General features: G+C 41.0%; 1 pseudogene; it reads left to right on the forward strand.

Annotated features, from left to right (window-relative positions):
• The first annotated feature begins 8,639 nt into the window (after positions 1-8,639).
• LOC127633140 (proton channel OTOP3-like) overlaps positions 8,640-21,180 on the forward strand; it is a 13,804-nt pseudogene continuing 1,263 nt past the window's right edge.

Raw genomic sequence — 21,180 nt, forward strand, 5'->3', positions numbered from 1 at the left:
GATGTAAAGGAGCGGGGTACGAATCCTGAAGAGCACGTGAGCCGAAAGTGTCACAGAAGCACCACAAAACGACGGGGTTGCTTTGCTTTTACGGTCATGTTTAGGTTTTAGGGTAGATCATTGGTTTGACTTAAATCGCGATGAAGTAGTAACCTTAAATACCTCTTTAGCTCATTTTAGCTTATCGCGGCCCATTCGGCCCGTTTAACGGCCTGAAAATGCCCGGTATGCCAGTTCAGCCCTGGATACGTGTAATAGTGGTTCTAGCTTGTTTGGCGCGAAACCTGCTTCAGTTGTTTACCTCATCATGCCGCCCCCCGCAAGATGCCGCCCTGTGCGAATGCCCATGCCTAAATCCAGAGCCGACCCACTGGCCCACTCGGTTCTCCCGATGGCCAGTCCACCCCTGAATGGCCCCAAAGTGCGTCGGCCCACCGGGAAAATGCCCGGTATGCCAGATTACCAGTCCAGCCCTGGATACGTGTAATAGCGGTTCTAGCTTGTTTGGTGCCCTGGGTGAAACCCGCTTCAGTTGATTACCTCCTTGTGCCGCGGCCCCCCCCCCCCGCAAGATGCCTGTGTGAATGCCCATGCCTAAATCCACCACTGGGGGGGGTGTTCGTTGTCCATTTCTCCATATCGCTGCACCGTTTTTTTGGTCCGTTCTGCATAACGCGGTGGCCCATTCCACGGCCGACCCACCGGCAAACTCGGTTCTCCCGATGGCCAGTCCGCCCCCAAAGTGCGTCGGCCCACCGGGAAAATGCCCGATATGCCAGATTACCAGTCTAGTCCTGGATACGTGTAATGAACCATGACAAATGACACCACAGTCAGGTCATTTTAATGATTAAAAAACAGAAAGAGGAAAGTAAATAAAATAAAACGAAAAATGAGTGAAAACACTAGCAGAACTCATTTCAGTCTACTACTAAAAAAACTAATACAATGCGACACTTTGTGCACGAATGTTTTTTACGAACATTTTACAAAACCAAAAACACATTTGCTTGTGTTTCAACAATGAGGTGAAATCTGAGCTGAGAGGCAAGAGCAATTTTAGGGAAAAAGGAACTGAAATACAGAGGAATACATTCAAAGCAGACAAAGAGGCGTTAAACACGTACAGTACTGCATTCTATATGTGTAAAGAACGGTTACCCGCGGTTATCTACATTATGTAAACGTGTGTGTGTGTGTGCAGATGGTGTGTTGGATAGACAGATAAAGTAACAAGAGTTATATCAGCTTTCAATGTGTCAACCTCTAAAACCTGCTGCAACCCCCATAAATGAGCAGATAAGAGAGGAACACAGTACCAAGAACAAACATCTCACCCACGGAGACTGAAGCTTTACTTGTAGTTCCAGTCAATCAATAACACTGTACATCAATAAACCTGTACAAACATACTGTCCGCTGGCTAATGAAGATACACACCCAAACTCAAACCCCCTGCTGGAGTCAGTTTGTGTCCGTTGTGCGATTGGATGATCATTATCACCATCAGAATCTCTTTCTGAAGTTGTTCTGACAATTCAGGAATGCATAAGCAGTAAAAAATGAGCTCAAAAAGGTAAACATATAATGTTTGGACACCTTAAAGACCTTAAAGCTTAAAGGAATGTTCTGGGATCAGTATAGACACTATTTGTGGCATAATGTTGATTACAGCAATACTTTCCTCTCATCCCTCTTTTATTAAAAAAAGGCAAAAATGGCATTAAAGGGACAGTACACCCAAAAATGAAAATTCTCTCATCATTTACTCACCCTCATGCCGTCCCAGATGTGACTTTCTTTCTTCAGTAGAACACAAATGAAGATTTATAGAAGATCTCAACTCTGTAGATCCAATGCAATGCAAGTGAATGGTGACCAGAACTTTGAAGCTCCAAAAAGCAAATAAAGGTAGCATAAAAGTAATCCATATGACTCAAGCGGTTAAATCCTTATCTTTAGAAACAGATCAATATATTATAACTTTTTATTTATTTAGTATTTTTACTATAAATCTCCTTCTTGAGCAGTCCCAAACAGTAGGTGGCAGAATGTGAAAGTGAAAGTGTAGATTTACAGATTCAAAAAGGACTTAAATAATGATCGGTTTCTCAACCACACCTATCATATTGAATCAGAAGACATGGAATAAACCTATCGAGAAACCTGATGGAGGGCAGCTGGCTGTAGCTCTGTGTGGATGAGCTGTGATGGCATGCTTTGTTTACCCAAACACTTCTTTCCTCATTATGGAAAGTTGATACATGGGTTAGACCATGTATCAAAAGCGGGGATGGTTGCGCAAATGAAAGAATTGTGGTTTGCTGAAAATTTGCAAAAGATGTGTCATTTGTAACACACATAACGTGGCAAGAGGGATAAAAACACCTATAGTATCTCAACCACCACCAGGGGGGACTTTTGAGTATCTGATGATGGATTTCATCGAGTTAACCCCTTGTGGGAAACAGAAATACTGCCTGGTGATGGTTGACATGTGGTCCAAATGGGTTGAGGCCTTCCCAACCTCGAAACAAGTCTCGGCAGCAGTAGCGAAGGCTCTTTTAACCGAGATTGTTCCGAGATAGGGAATTCCAAGGAAAATCAGCTTGGACAATGGGACACACTTTGTCAATGAAGCAATAAAGCAGGTGGGTCGGTTTTTGGGAATTGACATGAGAACACACTGCAGTTACCACGCCGCCAGTGGAGGCGCTGTTGAGAAGGAGAAAAAGAGTCAAAACAAATTTAAGTCCATTTGAAATACTTTTTGGTAGACCACCATTCATGGGAATAGAAAGGGGTAGACAAGGGCTGCCATCAACAGATCTGTGTGAGAATGACATGTTGAATTATAGCAAAGAAATGTCTTCTCTGTTGTCCAATGTTTGTGTTCAGGTGAAAAGTTGCATAGGATCAGGCCTGGCGATTTTGTTGTGATTCATGACCTGAGGAGAATGAGCTGGGAGGCGAAAAGGTGGCTGGCACCATTCCAAGTGCTACTAACGACTCACACGCCAGTGAAGGTCGCAGAGAGAGCTACGTGGGTTCATGCCAACCATTGCAGGAGAATCAGCAACAGGAAGAGATTGTTCCGAGTGAATGTCAATAAACGCCGAGATCAAGTTTGAACACCAAGTACCACTATCAGTGGAAGAGCAAGGCCAACCACAGAGAATAACACGGCCTGTGTGCAGAGTGGACCCCATCGTGTGGTCACAAGCGGTAATCATCGTGAAAAGGTACGAACTGAAAAGAATTCAAGAACAATGCGAGGCGGTTTAAAGCATGGTCTGACTGCAGGGTCAGAATCAACGTGAAGGACAGAACAGCGGACAACTGTACAGCCGTCATCAACGACAAAGAAGTCAACTTCACATGCCCATTCAGCAAGCCACATGAAACTTCACCTGCAGCAGTGTGGGTGTGTGGCAACTGGGCATTTCATCGGATGCCAAAGAAATAGTCAGGGTGTTATTATGCAGCTTTGATGAATGTGGGTACATCTGTGTATTTGCCAAACAGGGCACCTGGGGTGGGAAGGGAAAAAACGAAATGTAGAAATTTTTACCTGGGGTTTTACCAAAGCACTATGCAGCAAATGTGGGGTGGTCATTGTTCTTAGGGGTGGGTACAACGGTAACAATTAATAAGATAAATGGGCTAGCATGGACAGTATTAGCAATAGCTAATAGCACAGAAAATGCTTTGACAATGATAAATGATGAAATGAAACCGGTAAGAGATGCAGTCATTTAAAACAGGTTGGTTCTTGATAGGGGGAGTTTGCAAAATGTTGGGAATGTCTTGTTGTTTCAATATTCCAGATTACAGCGACAACATCACGAATGTAATTGAACACATGAGAAAAGCCGTACAGGAGCCAGAACATATTGAAAGTACATGGGTTACTTGGTTTATGAATCTCTGGGGAAGATGGGGGTATTGGCTGATTCAAATTGTGTTACCAATTGCGGTGATAGGACTGTGGATATTGTTATGTTTACCATGTTTTCAAACAGATCTCCAGAAAACTCCCCGGGTCTGCCACTGGTTGGGCAATAGATAGTCCCGCCCCAAAATCACACCATTGGTCGGTGTGACATGAGGCGGTGTACCGGAGAAGACATAATCCATCATGTCGACTTTACATTAAACATTTATGCATTTGGCAGATGCTTTTATCCAAAGCGACTTACAGTGCACTTATTACAGGGACAATCCCCCCTGGAGCAACCTGGAGTTAAGTGCCTTACTCAAGGACACAATGGTGGTGGCTGTGGGGATCGAACCAGCAACCTTCTGATTACCAGTTATGTGCTTTAGCTCACTACGCCCACTAAATGTTCATAAAAGAGCGGACGCACCGCCTATAGAGCCCCACAGTAGCAGAGCTAGGCTGCGGCCAGGGGACCCCATTGGCCAGTGCCCCCCCCCAAGCCTCTCCGTCCCGGGTGTCATTGTATCCCCCCCCAAACCTCTCCGTCCTGGGTGTCATTGTATCCCCCCCTCCCCCCAAACCTCTCCGTCCCGGGTGTCATTGTACCCCCCAGCCTCTCCGTCCTGGGTGTCATTGTACCCCCCCCTCCCCCCAAGCCTCTCCATCCCGGGTGTCAATGTATCCCCCTCCAAACCTCTCCGTCCCAGGTGTCATTGTATCCCCCCCCAAACCTCTCCGGTCCTGGGTGTCATTGTATCCCCCCCTCCCCCCAAACCTCTCCGTCCTGGGTGTCATTGTACCCCCCCTCCCCCCAAGCCTCTCCATCCCGGGTGTCATTGTATCCCCCTCCAAACCTCTCCGGTCCCAGGTGTCATTGTATCCCCCCAAACCTCTCCATCCCGGGTGTCATTGTACCCCCCAAGCCTCTTCATCCCAGGTGTCATTGTATCTCCCACCCCCCACCCCAAACCTCTCTGTCCCGGGTGTCATTGTATCCACCCCCCCCAAGCCTCTCCGTCCCGGGTGTCACTGTATACCCCCCAGTCTGACGATCTAAAAATGCTGCCCGAACATTTCTGTGCCACCACAGACTGATCGCTTGCCCCTGCCTGGCCACCACTTTGAAAAACTCCTGGCTCCGCCCCTGGAGCCCCAATGAAGCTTGTGCCTCAATGGAAGTCCATGGCAGATGCCAGTCCCAGTTTAGTTTTGGGAGGAGTAAAGATCGATGTTGATTAGACGAGAGGCTCTAAACACGTCATCTAGAGTCCCGGCAGGACGCTGTGCTTCTCTGGGAGTCTATGGGACACTGGATCTGCACTTGATTGCCAATTGGACATTGGGCTTCTAGTCAATGTAATTTTTGTCCCAACTGGATATTCGGCTTTTCTATATGATGATTGGACGTGCTCTCAAATGGGTGGGACTTTCCAACAGAAGGGCAATATTTTAAACAGTCATGTACACTGGTGGTCAAAAGTTTGGAAATTGGTACTTTAATTCACCAAAGTGGCATTTAACTGATCACAATGTATATTCAGGACATTACTGATGTAAAAAACTTCTTAAACTACTTCAAAGAGTTCTCATCGTTTTAGTAACAGATCTGGTTTCTGGTCTCCAGTCTGGAAGGGACTGATGCAGAACACTAATTAGTGAACACTGAGGGTGTTCACAGGGCAGAACATTTAGCTTCCATTATTAACCTCGTCCTGAGATAAGACGCAGGTTATTTGGATCTAACTGCCTTCAAACGACTTCATTACGCAACGCTACAGCTCTCTCCTGAACCCAGTTCCTTAATAGAATAGTTCACCCGTCCCACACATTAAATGAAAAATACATATGTTCACTCACCCCTATTATAAGTCAATTATTATTCATTTTTCAATTCTGAACGCAAACACAAGCTTCAGCAGATGGAAAGACCTATATTTGGGTCTGCTCCTCACACAAAGCGATCATAAGACTTCTAAATATTTGGAATATGGAGCATGCATCATGTGACCTACTTTTATGATGCTATTAGGGTGTTTTTACTTACATTTTGGAGCTTGACAGCCCCTGGTCACCATGAACTGTCACTGTATGGAAAAGAGCAGCGTATCTAAATATATATCGAAGTATATACCAACATGCCTTCATACACAACTGCCAGCAGAATCCATTATTTACTGCTAATGGCATTTTAACCAGTAGTAAGTCTATCCATAAAGATGCATCATTCTCTTGAGTGACCTTTATTTTAATTAGTCCGGTGCAGTAAATATGCAAATGAAATAATCCAGATATCCATCACTGAGTAGATGGATGGGGGACTGAATTATCTGAGTGCAGATATCATCACTCGCCGATACAGGACAACACAGCCACCATGGCAATGAAACTGTATACTTCCAAATGTCACATAGCTAGACGTGTGAGAGTTGCATGCCATCTGAATTATGGTAAACAACTTATAACAACAACAACAACAAAAAGAAAAAAGTTGTGTTCGAGATTGCACAATAAAAGCACTTTGTTTTCTCTGTTTCTGGCTTCTGTAATTATTTTTTTTTAATATATTTTCTTATGCATACCATAATAATAAATACAGGTTTTAATAGCTACTTAAATGCATCATCAAAACTTGCACGCGATGATTTCTGTATTGCACAATGCATGAGTGTGCATGGGCAAAATATGTAATTTAAGCATCAACTATGTTGTTGATCACTCACCCTCTTCCCACAACCAGTCTGAGCGCATCCAGGTTGCCATGGTGCGCGGCCCAAAGCGTCGGCGTCATTCCATCTCCATCAGGAGCGTTCAGATCTTTGCGCGTGGCCTCTTTCAGGAGGTCCAAGTAACCGTCACGAGACGCCCGGTGGTATTTTTCGTTCATGGCGGCGGCTGAAGCATTTATCCCGGCTCACGGATGTTCATTTGGCGTGCATCGCACTGGCAAACCCGTAGATACGTGCACGGGTTTCACGTGCGCTTCCAGCGTCTGCGGGCGAGGAACTGCAAGCACGCTCCAGCGGTTGCTATAGGAGGCGTCCTGGAATGGCCACGCCCACTTCTCCTCAGCGCACACCTGAGACATACGAGACAGTCTCAGGTAGATGTAATTTACTCGAAAGCTGTTAAATCACATATTAGAATAATGATAAACACTGATAGGATGATATAACTTATAAAACACAATAGAGGTCACCGGGGCTAGTTGTCACACTTTTTAACTGTAGTGAATATTTTTTACTAGTTTATTTTTTTACTTAGTTTGTAGATACAAATACCATAACAAAAAGTTACATTTCCACCTTTGTTACTTAGCAGAAAAGGATAGGGGCATGTTGTCACAGGGGGGCACTTGGAGATAATTGGCCCCGGGGCCTTTGCAAGTCACAGCTACAGTAAGGTACTTACAATGGAAGTAAATGGGACCAGTCCACTAACATTAAAATACACACTGTTTTAAAAATATAACCACAAGACGTGATTTTAGTGTGATAAAAATTGCTTATAGGGGCGGCTGTGGATCAGGTGGTAGACCGGGTCAGCTGCCAATCGCAGGGTTGGCGGTTCGACCCACATGACTCCACGTGCCAAAGTGTTCTTGGGCAAGACACTGAACCCCAAGTTGCTCCCAATGGCAGACTAGCGCCTTGCATGGCAGCTCTGCCATCGTGTGTGTGTGTGTGTGTGAGTGTAAGTGTGTGTGTGTGTGTAAGTGTGTGAGTGTGTGTAAGTGTGTGTGTGTAAGTGAGTGTGTATCTGTGTGTGTGTGTCTGTGTGTGTGTGTGTGAGTGAGTGTGTGTGTTTGAGTGAGTGTGTGTATGAGTATGTGTTTGAGTGAGTGCGTGTGTCTGTGTGAGTGCGTGTGTATGTGTGTGTGTCTGTGGGAGTGTGTATGTGTTTGAGTGTGTGTTTGAGTGAGTGTGTATGTGTGTGTGTGTGTGTGTGTGTAAGTGAGTGTGTGTGTGAGAGTGTAAGTGTGTGTGTAAGTGAGTGTGTGTGTGAGTGTAAGTGTGTGTGTGTAAGTGTGTGAGTGTGTGTAAGTGAGTGTGTGTAAGTGAGTGTGTGTGTGTGTCTGTGTGTAAGTGAGTGTGTGTCTGTGTGTGTGTGAGTGAGTGTGTGTTTGAGTGAATGTGTGTGTGTGTGTTTGAGTGAGTGTGTGTATGAGTGTGTGTTTGAGTGAGTGTGTATGTGTGTTTGAGTGAGTGTGTATGTGTGTGTGTGTGTGAGTGTGTGTTTGAGTGTGTGTCTGTGTGTGTGTGTTTGAGTGAGTGTGTATGTGTGTGTGTGTGTGAGTGTGTGTTTGAGTGTGTGTCTGTGTGTGTGTGTGTTTGAGTGAGTGTGTATGTGTGTGTGTGTGTTAACCCCTACGGTTAAAAAAAAGGCGCTATATAAGTGCAGACCATTTTTACCCTTGTTATTTTGGATATATCTTTACACACATATGGTTAGTGAGTGATTTTATAACACATATCAAGTTTACATCTTGTGGCTATACTTCTGAAGCATTGAGTATTAAAATTTTTAAGGACTGGCCCCATTGACTTCCATTGTAAGTGCCTCACACTGAGCACAATGACACACCCAATCTATGAGGCGTGCTATATGATGACCTGGCAGAAGACTGACCACACACACACACACACACACACAGACACACCGCTTGCATTTGAGGAGAGTGAGGAGGTCAACACCTGTTGTGATGGTCGGAACATCTAAAATGAGCAGTTCTTCTGGACCTGTGGAGCGTACTGCAGATTTGGGGTGTGATCAGAAACCAGCATCTGTTGATGGTCTTGTTATGCGCTGGGGTCCCAGTGGCGATGGGCTGATCTCAGGACTGCTGGGACTGAATTTAGTGCTCTTTGGTGCCGCTCTGGTAGCAGGAGATGCCTTCAATCCTTTGGGGTTCAGGCAGTCTGAGGTGTTCATGTTGATGCTGATGGGATTGAGTATGTTGTGTATGTTGTGGTACCTGATTGGGGCATGCAGGCGACCGGGAATCACCCCTTATACCGACCCTCATGCAGGGGGCGCCATGGTCAAAGGTAACCGCTACACTCCAAAAATATTTCAGCCTATTTTTAAGATTTTCCCATTTCAATTTCATTACAAAATTCCGTCAAATTGAATTGTTTGAAAGATTACTCAATTGAATTTGGCGTAATTATGTTATAAAATTGAAATGCGTAAATCTTAAAATAATTCTTTTGAGTGTTTTAGTTCAAACAGTCTTTTAAAACATGGAAATTTCAAGGAAATTCCGAGAATTCCGAGCCTGGAAAAGTCACGGAAATGAACATCTGAAAGTTCTATTTTGAAAATGTACTTAAAAATATATATATTTTAGCCTATTTTTAAGATTTACGCATTTCAGTTCTATAAAAATGATATAAAATTGAATTGTGTAGTGTTTAATGAAATTAAATTAAAATTAAAACTTTTTTTTATTAAAGATTACTCAAGTGAATTTTGTGGAATTTTGTTATAAAATTGACATGCATGAATCTTAAAATAATTATTTCGTATGTTTGAGTTCAAACGGTCTTGGAAAACCTGGAAATTTCAGGGAAATCAAAATTTGTGAATTTTGTGCCTGGAAAACTCATGGAAACATCTGGAATTTCTATTTTGACTATGAACTCAAAATATATTTTAGCCTATTTTTAAGATTTACACATTCCATCAAATTAATTTGTGTAATGTTTAACAAAATTAAATGAATAAAACCTCAAATATTTAGTTTTTTATATTATTTTATTACAGATTACTCTATTTAATTTGATGGATTTTGTTATAATTGTTATATCGATATTATTGTTTTATTATTGTTTGTAAATCTTAAAATTATTTTCTTGAGGGAACACTCAAAAATGTGTATTTTAGCCTATTTTTAAGATTTACGGATTTTAATTTCATACTAATTCAAATTTAATTGTGTAACGTTTAACTAAATTAAATGAATAAACCGTAATTTGTATTTATCTATTTATTTATTTATTAAATTTAATTTGTTGAAATATTGTTATAAAATTGAAATGTGTAAATCTTACAATTATTTTCTTGTTGAGTTTATGAGTTCCAGCAGTCATGGAAAACCTGAACATTTCAGGGAACTATAACATTGGGATTTCCAAGCCTGGAAAAGTCTTGGAAATAACATCTGAAATTCCTATTTTGACTGATTTTAAAGCCTGTTTTTAAGAATTACACATTTCAGTTTCACAATGAAATTTCATCAAATTGAATTGTGTAATGTTTAATGAAATTAAATGAATAAAACCTAAAATATTTCATTTTTTATAGTGTTTTTCTATTTAATTATTCTATTATATTTCTATTTAATTTGATGGAATTTGGTTATAATTATTATATCATTATTATTGTTTTTGAAATGTGTCAATCTTACAATTATTTTCTTGAGGGACACTCAAAAATGTATATTTTAGACTATTTTAAAGATTTTCACATTCATAATTTAATTAGTAAAATTCATAAAACTTAAAAAAAAAATGAACCAAAGATTTCTCAGTTGAATTTGGTGGAATTTTGTTATTAAATTAAAATGTGTAAATCTTAAAATAATTATTTTGAGTGTTTGAGTTCAAACGGTCTTGGAAAACCTGGAAATTTCAGGGAAATTAATAACATCTGGGATTAATATTTTGACTACACACAAAAAAATATTTTTGCCTATTTTTAAGATTTACGGATTTTAATTTCACAATATAATTTCATCAAATTGAATTGTGTAAAGTTTAACACAATGAAATGAACACAAATTAAAGATTACTCCATTTAATCTGGTGGAATTTGGTTCTGAAATTGAAATGCGTAAATCTTATAACAAATAATAAACAAATTGACTGTATTTATTTTAGTAGCCCAATTCTCAGCTATACATTTTTACATCCATCTTCAGCCGCTTATCCGAAGTCGGGTCGCGGGGGCAGCTGCTCCAGCAGGGGGCCCCAAACTTCCCTATCCCGAGCCACATTAACCAGCTCTGACTGGGGGACCCCGAGGCGTTCCCAATCCAGTGTGGAGATGTAATCTCTCCACCTAATCCTGGGTCTTCCCCGAGGCCTCCTTCCAGCTGGACGTGCCTGAAACACCTCCCTAGGGAGGCGGCCAGGGGACATCCTTACCAGATGCCCAAACCACCTCAACTGACTCCTTTCGACGCAAAGGAGCAGCGGCTCTACTCCGAGCTCCTCACGGATGACTGAGCTCCTCACCCTATCTCTAAGGGAGAAGCCCGCCACCCTTCTGAGGAAGCCCATTTCGGCCGCTTGTACTCGTGACCTAGTTCTTTCGATCATGACCCAGCCTTCATGACCATAGGTGAGGGTAGGAACGAAAATTGACCGGTAGATCGAGAGCTTTGCCTTTCGGCTCAACTCTCTTTTCGTGACAACGGTGCGATAGAGCGAGTGCAATACTGCCCCCGCTGTCCCGATTCTCCGGCTAACCTCCCGCTCCATTGTCCCCTCACTCGTGAACAAGACCCCGAGGTACTTGAACTCCTTCACTTGGGGCAATACCTCCTTCCCTACCCGGAGTACGCACTCCATCGGTTTCCTGCTGAGAACCATGGCCTACATTTTTACAGTGGCTAGAAGTTGCTCTTTTTAAGTTTAGTCTGCATAAAATGATCTTTAAGATTCTTATACTGTACTACAATGTCCTATATTGACCTGTTATTGTTGAGAAGAAGCTTCAATATAATAATCAATTATGCTAAAGTTACTCAACCCAATACCGGCGTTCATCCCTGCAAGACAAACAAGGTCACAGTCACCGAACGTGGTAGCGCTTGTTTGTTGTACAGTTTGGGTTTTTAATGGCCGTTGCCAATATCAATAATGAGATCTGATTAAGATAGTAAAGTAATGAAAAAAGAAATGTCACTCTAACATCTCTGTGTATGTGTGTGTATGTGTGTATGGTTGTGTATGTGTGTGTGTGTGTGTGTATGTGTGTATGGTTGTGTATGTGTGTGTGTGTATGTGTGTGTGTGTGTGTATGGTTGTGTGTGTGTATATGTATGTGTGTGTGTGTGGTTGTGTGTGTGTGTATGTGTGTATATGTGTGTGTGTGTATGTGTGTGTGTGTGTGTGTGTGTGTATGTGTGTGTGTGTGTGTGTGTGTATGTATATGTGTGTGTGTATGTGTGTGTATGTGTGTGTGTTTATGTGTGTGTATGTGTGTATGGTTGTGTGTGTGTATATGTATGTGTGTGTGTGTGGTTGTGTGTGTGTGTATGTGTGTATGTGTGTGTGTGTGTATGTGTGTGTGTGTGTGTGTGTGTGTATGTGTGTGTGTGTGTGTGTGTGTATGTATATGTGTGTGTGTATGTGTGTGTATGTGTGTGTGTTTATGTGTGTGTATGTGTGTGTGTGTGTGTATGTATGTGTGTGTATGTGTGTGTATGTATGTGTGTGTATGTGTGTGTATGTGTGTATGTGTGTGTATGTATGTGTGTGTATATATGTGTGTGTGTGTATATATGTGTGTGTGTGTATATATGTGTGTGTGTGTGTGTATGTGTGTTTGTACACCAGCGGCCATGTTGCTGTTTGCAGGGTGCAGTCTGTTGTTGTGTATGTTCGAGATGGGATACTACATACTCATGAGGTCGTGTAATCCAATATATAAAGTCATATTCCCCTTTGTGGAAGCTCCATTCATCTCCCTGCAGGTGAGAAACACAATACACAACCAATATTACACTAATGATGTCTAAACAGAGCCAAACTCGTCTTGTGACCTCAGCATAACCTGCACACACAGAACAGTATAATGAGTTGGTGTTTAGTTTCTTTCAGACCGGTTGTGTTGTAGTTTCGCTCCACTGGGCTTTAATAAACGCTGTGTGGCGATCTGTTCATATCTCTGTGATTGATCTCTCTCTTTACAGGTGTATTTACTCTGGGCTCATTCCAAAGACTGCGTTCACAAACACAAGATCCTCACCAGGTACACCAATCGGTCCTGTTACCACACCAGAGTGACGGGGCAATGTGTTAAGAACACTTTGATTTAAATGTACACATTTGATTTGTTTATGTTTATGTAGATCTGGGCTCATGGTGATTTTAAGCACAGATGTGTTACTGTGGTTCGGTGGAGTAACAGATGATTCCATTCATGCGGAAATAGAGATGGAAAGACAGAACGCAGACATCAATAACACAAACACAGGTACAATCATATTTGAGCCCCCCCAACATATGCCAAGGCATTTTATAGTACATTCCCCTTGGAGCGGCTGTGGCTCAGTTGGTAGAGCAGGACAGCCACAAATCGTAGGGTTGGTGGTTAGAATCCCGGCCCACACGACTCTCGACGGAAAGGTTATGAAGTTTTTTACCCATTTAACATGGAGTTCAGTCTGCTACAACTCCACATGCCGAAGTGTCCTTGGGCAAGACATTGAACCCCAAGTTGCTCCCAATGGCAGGCTAACGCCTTGCATGGCAGCTCTGTGAATGGGTGAATGAGTCACAGTGTAAAGCGCTTTGAATACCGCTAAGGTTAAAAAGTGCAGACCATTCCCCATTTTTCTGGTAGAAAAACTCTTTGACCATGCGCAACACCATCACTGTGTTTACATCAGTGTCTCCAGTAAGCGAGCTGAGCCCGAGCTGGGGTGGCAAAGCTAATTTTTAGGGTGGCAGATGCCACCCCATGCCACCTTTGTGGCCAAGTCCCAGGTTGAGTGATTTTAGAGGCATGAAACTAGCGCAGCTATTTAGGAAAGTGGTTGCCATGGACAACAGTCAATTATGCAGTTTAGCAGTCATGACTAGGGCTGACGATTTAACTTATATAAACTTATATATAACTTAATTAATTGCGTTCATTTTTTTTTTACGCGTTATTTTTAGTCAAATTAATTGCACTGAATTAACGCGTTAAAAAAATTAACGCAATTTCCTGAGAAATGCAAGCTTGTAGTACCACCTGTTTACTCCAGAGGGCAGTAAGTGAAACTTCAGCTGTGTGGCAACGCGCAGTTTCAATGTACACCTGACGCAGTTCAGTTTAATTCGATTAAAAATGTTAATCGATTGACAGCCCTAGTCATTACATAACAATTAGGGCTGTAAATCATTTCCATTTTTAATCCAATGAATTACGCGATATGCCGATTAACAGATCGAATTAAACTCAATTAATCACATATAGAAATATTTGCTGAGAAAGCCCTCAAATACCAATAATAGTGCAATTAACTGTATAAAATAAAATGCGTTAAAAAAAGGAGTCATGTCCCCAGACCCTATTTAGGAATATTCCTTCCATCGGAGAAATTCAAGCTTGAAGTACCACCTGTTTCCAGGAGGGGGCAGTAAGCACAACTCCAGCTGTATTGGACTTTGGCAACGCGCAGCTGTACAGAGAACAATCCACACTCAGGCTTTCTTGACACATGCAACAGCACAAGATGAGAATGCCTTCTTGCTATTACTGGCCCATTGTACAAAGGTGCCTCACTTTGTTCCTGACAGGCAGCAGAGGCCCTAACCCCGCCCCCAACCTAATCCTAAACTATTTGGTTAGGCTTACCAGGAGTAGCCTACCAGGAACAACGGACGGCACCTTTCACCCATCATGCTTTTATCGTGGCAGACGAGTAAAGTACTGATAAGTTCATTTGGAGTGGTGGCGTAGTGGCTAAAGCACATAACTGGTAATCAGAAGGTTGCTGGTTCGATCCCAACAGCCACCACCATTGTGTCCTTGAGTAAGACACTTAACTGGGTTAAGTTAAACGAACGTCTTGAGATTCCTGCATTCGGAATTGTGCTGCGTCCTGCTGCTATTGAATGCAATACCGTGATTGACCAATCAGAATTAATTATGATATGTACTGTTTTAGGTTTGGACAACATCACTCTCTGCCACTGTGCTGCTAAGCCGGTGTGTGTGGCTCTGCAGAAAGGTTATGAAGTTTTTTACCCATTTAACATGGAGTTCAGTCTGCTAGCTTGCTGTATGCTGTACGTAATGTGGAAGAACGTGGGCCGCCGGGTGATGGGCGGACACCAGGAACGGAAGATCTCACTGCAAGTGGTGTTCCGTGGCATGGTACTGCTGGGGCCTGTACTGGGTTTACTGGTGCTGCTAACGGGTAGCACTGTGCTAGTGCTGTACCAGACGCTGGGTTGGACAAAAAGCCCAATGCAACACTATATCTGTGATATTCTATGGCTTTCACTTGGGTGTAATTCCCATCATGGTGCTATGCTCTGTAGCAGGAACGTTACTACAGAGAACTCAGAAGATGGGTAACGGGCACAGGGGTAACCCAGTACATGCATTGGGACAACCAGTTGATGAAAACCCCACCCGAAGTCTAGATGAGGTGTTGCTGATGGGTACAGCACTGGGCCAGATCTCTCTGTCGTACTTATCGCTAGGTGCGGGAATGTCTCAGGGATTCAACACCATCATGGAAAAGCTGGACTTCTCCTTCTCCATTCTCAGTCTGTTGGAGCTCTTAGTGCAGAACATGTTTATTATCCAGGGACTGAATACAAACGCTCATACACACACCGCAAATGTGCAGACTGGAGAAAGCAACGTCTATAAGGTTGGTTTTATACACTACAAATATTGAGTGTTTTAGAAGCATTTAACACATTATAAGCTAATAATGAATGTATTCATAAGGAGCAGGAGCATGTTATGCGAGGGGGAGGGACGGACCCACCTGCCCCGCCTACTTGCCAACAGAAACGCCGTGACACTCGTGACTGGAACAAGACGGTTATTCGGGAGATCAGCGCTTTTCTTATCCTGTCTAACATCATGGTGAGACATTATGTTTGTGTGTCAATTGCATTGTGTTGTTGTTAAAGTGGTCATATCATCAGGAACCAAATCTAATGTCATTCGAAAATATGCTTTGTCTTCCCATTCCAAAAACGTTCAATTATTGAATCTAAGCTGCAAAGTCGATGTTCAGAAACGCAGCCGGCAACATTTTTGCAGAATGATATAATACGTGGTTCATTTCAAGTGCCGCGGCTGTTCCGAGGTGAAATGCCCACTGTGTGCCGCTAAAAGCGAGTTAAATGTTCTCCCAAACAGATGAGGTTAATTAAAGCTATTGAGTTTTAATCAACAAAACCGACCTCCCTACCCTAAACCTTAAACCTAAACCTGATCGATAGTGTCCGAAAAAAAGCAAATGTGAGAATAAAAACACAACCACGTCATTTTGTGCTGCTTCTATGACACTTTCAGCTCAGGTGTTGACTTGCGTGCTCTTCAGGACTCATACTCCGAGTCACAAGTTACAGCACAAGTGCAACACTCTATCAGTCGAGCCCATACGGAAATGTAATATATGTACATATATGAAATATGTCAATTTTTGTTCCTACCCTCACCTATGGTCATGAAGGCTGGGTCATGACCGAAAGAACTAGGTCACGAGTACAAGCGGCCGAAATGGGCTTCCACAGAAGGGTGGCGGGCTTCTCCCTTAGAGATAGGGAAAGGAGCTCAGTCATCCGTGAGGAGCTCGGAGTAGAGCCGCTGCTTCTTTGCGACGAAAGGAGTCAGTTGAGGTGGTTTGGGCATCTGGTAAGGATGCCCCCTGGCCGCCTCCCTAGGGAGGTGTTTCAGGCACGTCCAGCGGGGAGGAGGCCTCGGGGAAGACCCAGGATTAGGTGGAGAGATTACATCTCCACACTGGCCTGGGAACGCCTCGGGGTCCCCCAGTCAGAGCTGGTTAATGTGGCTCGGGATAGGGAAGTTTGGGGCCCCCTGCTGGAGCAGCTGCCCCCACGACCCGACTTCGGATAAGCGGCTGAAGATGGATGGAATATATCCACATAGAAAGTGAAAACATATATGTACATATATATCTGCCCATATATAAAACCTATTAGAAAATGGAACAATTTCATATATTGACATATAAAACTAGCCCATATATTTTGTCTTTTATATATGTCACATATATAATTATTAGGGCTGTCAATCGATTAAAATTCTTAATCAAATTAATTACATGGTGTCCCGATTAATTAATCGCAAATACAAATATTTGCTGAGAAAGCCCCTCATATAACAATAATTCAATATATAATGATGAAATAATGATACATAGTTATCTTTAAATATAAAAAATTAATATATATATATATATATATATATATATATATATATATATATATATATATATAAAATTAAAAAATTCAGATGTACACCTGCATTTTGTAATTAAAGGACGATTAAATAAAATGATGCCGAAATAATAATAAAGATAAAAAAATATTATTATAGTGATTTCTGCGATTAAATGCGTTCATTATTTTAACGCGTTATTTTTTGTATAATTACTCGCGAGCTATTAACGCGTTAACTCGACAGCCCTAATAATTATCAATATACATTACATATATTTCTTTGTATAAATGTGCAAAATACAAACTACACATATATGCATAGCATATTGCTTACATACATGTGACATATATGTCCCTAATATATGTTTTTATATAATCTTAGTATATATTTTACATTTAAAATGAAATATATATATATATAATATATTTTGAATATATAAATGGCATATATAAAAATATTGTGTGCACATATATTTTGAATAAATGTTATGTTCTTATATTATGTATATTAATTGCAAAATGTTTTGCATTAATGTATGAAGTAAACTAAACAAATGTAAAAAAAAAAAAACATGCTTTCATTAATTTCTTAGATATATTTAAATATAGATTATGGAAATTAGAAAACTACTGAACACACAACTATATTATATACAAACACAATATTACAACAAAACATAAAACAAGCCCAGAACAGGAAAATCCACCAACAGGTATATGATACAACCTATTTTTTAAGTTTGTTGAGTCTTTTTAGATGTCCGCAGCTCAGTGACCTTTTGATTAATAGCTACCCCTAATTGGCTCCTGGTGGTTCCAGGAAATTTCTGGATCACTGCATCTGTAAAAAACACAAAGAAAAGCATTTGAGTTTTATAACATTTATCTAAGCACATCCAAATTATAATCACCTAAAACACACTTTAGCACAATTAAGACAGGACATGCATTGTTAGGTAGATAACAAACTTAATGTTACTGAAATTTAGGCATTATTCAGAAGCAGGTGTACGTGTCATCACACTGATACACCAAGATGAAACTGATACATTTTGATGGTTTTACTGTCACATTTGGTTTAACACAATTCAAGCCCAAATATGTAATATACATTCTGTCCGATGGCCCTTTTGTTTCCCCAGGGCTTGCATTTTTGGACTTGCCACCTAAGAAAGAGCAACATAATAGAGATTAGAACGAAATCAGAATGAACTCCACTCCTATCTAACTACTCAACCATACATTACATTTTGCAGCCTGCTTCGGTAAAATGGGGATAATGTAAATAGTCCAACTCAAATGATTTATAAAGCATCATAGTTCAATGTAAATGTGAATGAGTGTACATATATCTGTAAATAATACAGCAGTTTTATTTTTTGACTTTGTCCCCTTACCCAAAGACTTCAGATATGAAGTTCAATCTACATAATTACCAAATAATTATTCAGACACTTGCACACATGACCCATTACATACCTCCTGAGATTGCTCTTTAGAAGTGTCTTAATATCAAATACTCCAAGGAGAAGCATCCGTGCCATGGCAGTGGGGCTGTTTGCATGGCTAGCTGACCACAACACGTTATTTGGTACATAAACCTCCTGAGCCCGGGTGAATTTCAAGCTGTGGGGAGAGGACAAACATGCATTAATATTAGAGTTATATTACAAAATAAAACATTGCTTTAATAACACGTTTTTAAGGGGGCCTGATACAATTTAGCTTTGTATCACATACTTTCTATTAGTGGTGTAACGATGCAAAAAATCTTTACATTTATAGATGTAAGAGGCATCTTTGTTTTCACATTCTCCACATTTTCACGCAACGTCAGTTTACGCATTATCGTCAAAGTGGCAACCAACAGTTTGAAGGTCCAAATCAATGCATTTTCAAAGGCTCTACACGATCCCAGCCGAGGAATAAGGGTTTTATCTAGCCAAACCATCGGCCATTTTATATAAAAAATAAAAATGTATATACTTTTTAAACACAAATGAGTGACTTCGGTGGTCTGCTTCTGCACGACATATTAATTCATCACGTCGCTTGTGACGTGATGAATTAATATGAAAACTCCATCTCATTTTATCCTCCAACTTCAAAATTTGTCCGACATCGATGTTTTACATTTATTTTTGTAAAAGGGCGTTTGATTTAGTCTTCGCACGTTCGTTTCAAGTGTGCCGCACAAGCCCTCAAAAGTGAAGCCAAAACGTCTCGATCGCCCCCCGGTGGCTGGTCCTAGTATAGGTCATAAACCCCGCCTCCCCATGTTATTCAACGGGACATGAGACCAACTAAACTATTAAATTACACTTCACATATCTTTTTTCCAAAGATAGTTTCTGTCATTTACTGTCGTTTCTATCACGTTGATGTCATTTCAAGTGTTTGTTTTCAAAATAAGTTTGTTTTTAGTTATTTGATGCTATAAAAACGCTGCTGTGACATCATGATTGATGGTCTCCCGATGAATTAATCGCGATTAATCGCATATACAAATATTTGCTGAGAAAGCCCCTCATATAACAATAATTCAATATATAATGATTATACATATTTATATCAATATATGATTATACATAGTTATCTTTAAATATTTTAAAATTATATATATATATATATATATAATAAAAAATATTCAGATAATTAAAATGCATTACATTCTTGTGGCAGAAGAGTTCATCATTGATAAGAAAATACAAAAAGCGTCTTTAGAATACAATGTATTGTTTACTACCATATGTCAATCATTGGCATCTTAAAATAAGTTTGAAGGAAATTTCTTTGATTTTAATTGTGATTAGATATTTATGGGGTAATTTCCGAATTTTGCACCATCTCAATAGTGTTGCCACCTGTCCCGGTTTTACCGGGATTGTCCTTCTTTTTAATAACCTGTCCCGGGAAATTTATCCACTCTCCCAGGACACTAAATGTCCCGGTTTTCGAAAGGCTACGTGAATATGTACATTCAACTATCTATTTTCTCTCCACTTGAAATAGCCTATGCGTTGTGCACAGAGTGGTCCGTGTCTCTTGTGTGTAGAATCCGCTATCATTGGCTCTGGGACGTGTGACGTGACGTAGGCTACGTCATCTAGCGCGTCTGTCTTCTTGGCAGCTAGCCAGTTACTACAGGCGGCAATTTGAGAAGCAGTGTGAAGAAGATTGTACGTCAACGTCGTTCGTTAGCGTTAACATGGATGGCGAGACGGAAGACGAAGATGACAGTGTGTTCACAAAGACGGACAGGCCAGTAAAAAAGAAAATGAAACGTTCGACATACTTTAATAATGACTGGTTGAAAAATGACAATTACTCCACATGGCTAAAGCCAACACCAGGCGACCCACTTTATGCTACCTGCTCCGTATGCTCAGTTAAAATTCTGGTTAAACATGAAGGCAAAACTGCTTTGGATGACCATGCTAAAACAAATAATTTTTTAGCAAGGCAACTGAATCCACTGAGCTGTTGAAAGTAGTTGCTTTTGTTTTTTCCATACCAGTCAGTAATGCCTATGCAGAAAGAGTGTTCAGTCATATGGAGGATGTTTGGTCCGATAAAAGAAACAGACTGTCAGTTGCAATGGTGAAGTCTGAGCTTCAGGTCAGATTGAATTTCAAATTGTCATGCACTGAATTCAAGACATTCATTGAAGAACAGAAACCACTGATAGCTGCAGCAAAGGGAAACGCCAAGTATAGATGGAAGACTAGGTAAGCTAAGGCCCATTTATGTATGATTTTGTTATTCCAATGTCTGATTGAGACATACTAAATAAAAGTGGCTATAGATGTGGCTAAGGTATGGTAAATGCAAATCTAATGTCATCCCTCTACTTATTTCTTTAGCAAAGCAAAAGCAAGCACAAGCACCAGTATCTAAGCAACCAGGTAAGCTATAAGTTAAGATAAGTGAGAATACTTGAGATGTTTAAAATATTCACGACTATGCACAATCTTACTGCACAACGACCAATTGTGTCTTCTGAGTCTAATGTCTAATGGACATTTTCAATTGTGAGCAAAGCGGTGGCCGGGTCATTGATTTGTCCAGGTTTTTTATCAGACATAGGTGGCAACCCTA

Source organism: Xyrauchen texanus, chromosome 40 (genome assembly GCF_025860055.1).
Source record: "Xyrauchen texanus isolate HMW12.3.18 chromosome 40, RBS_HiC_50CHRs, whole genome shotgun sequence".
Lineage (NCBI taxonomy): Eukaryota > Metazoa > Chordata > Actinopteri > Cypriniformes > Catostomidae > Xyrauchen > Xyrauchen texanus.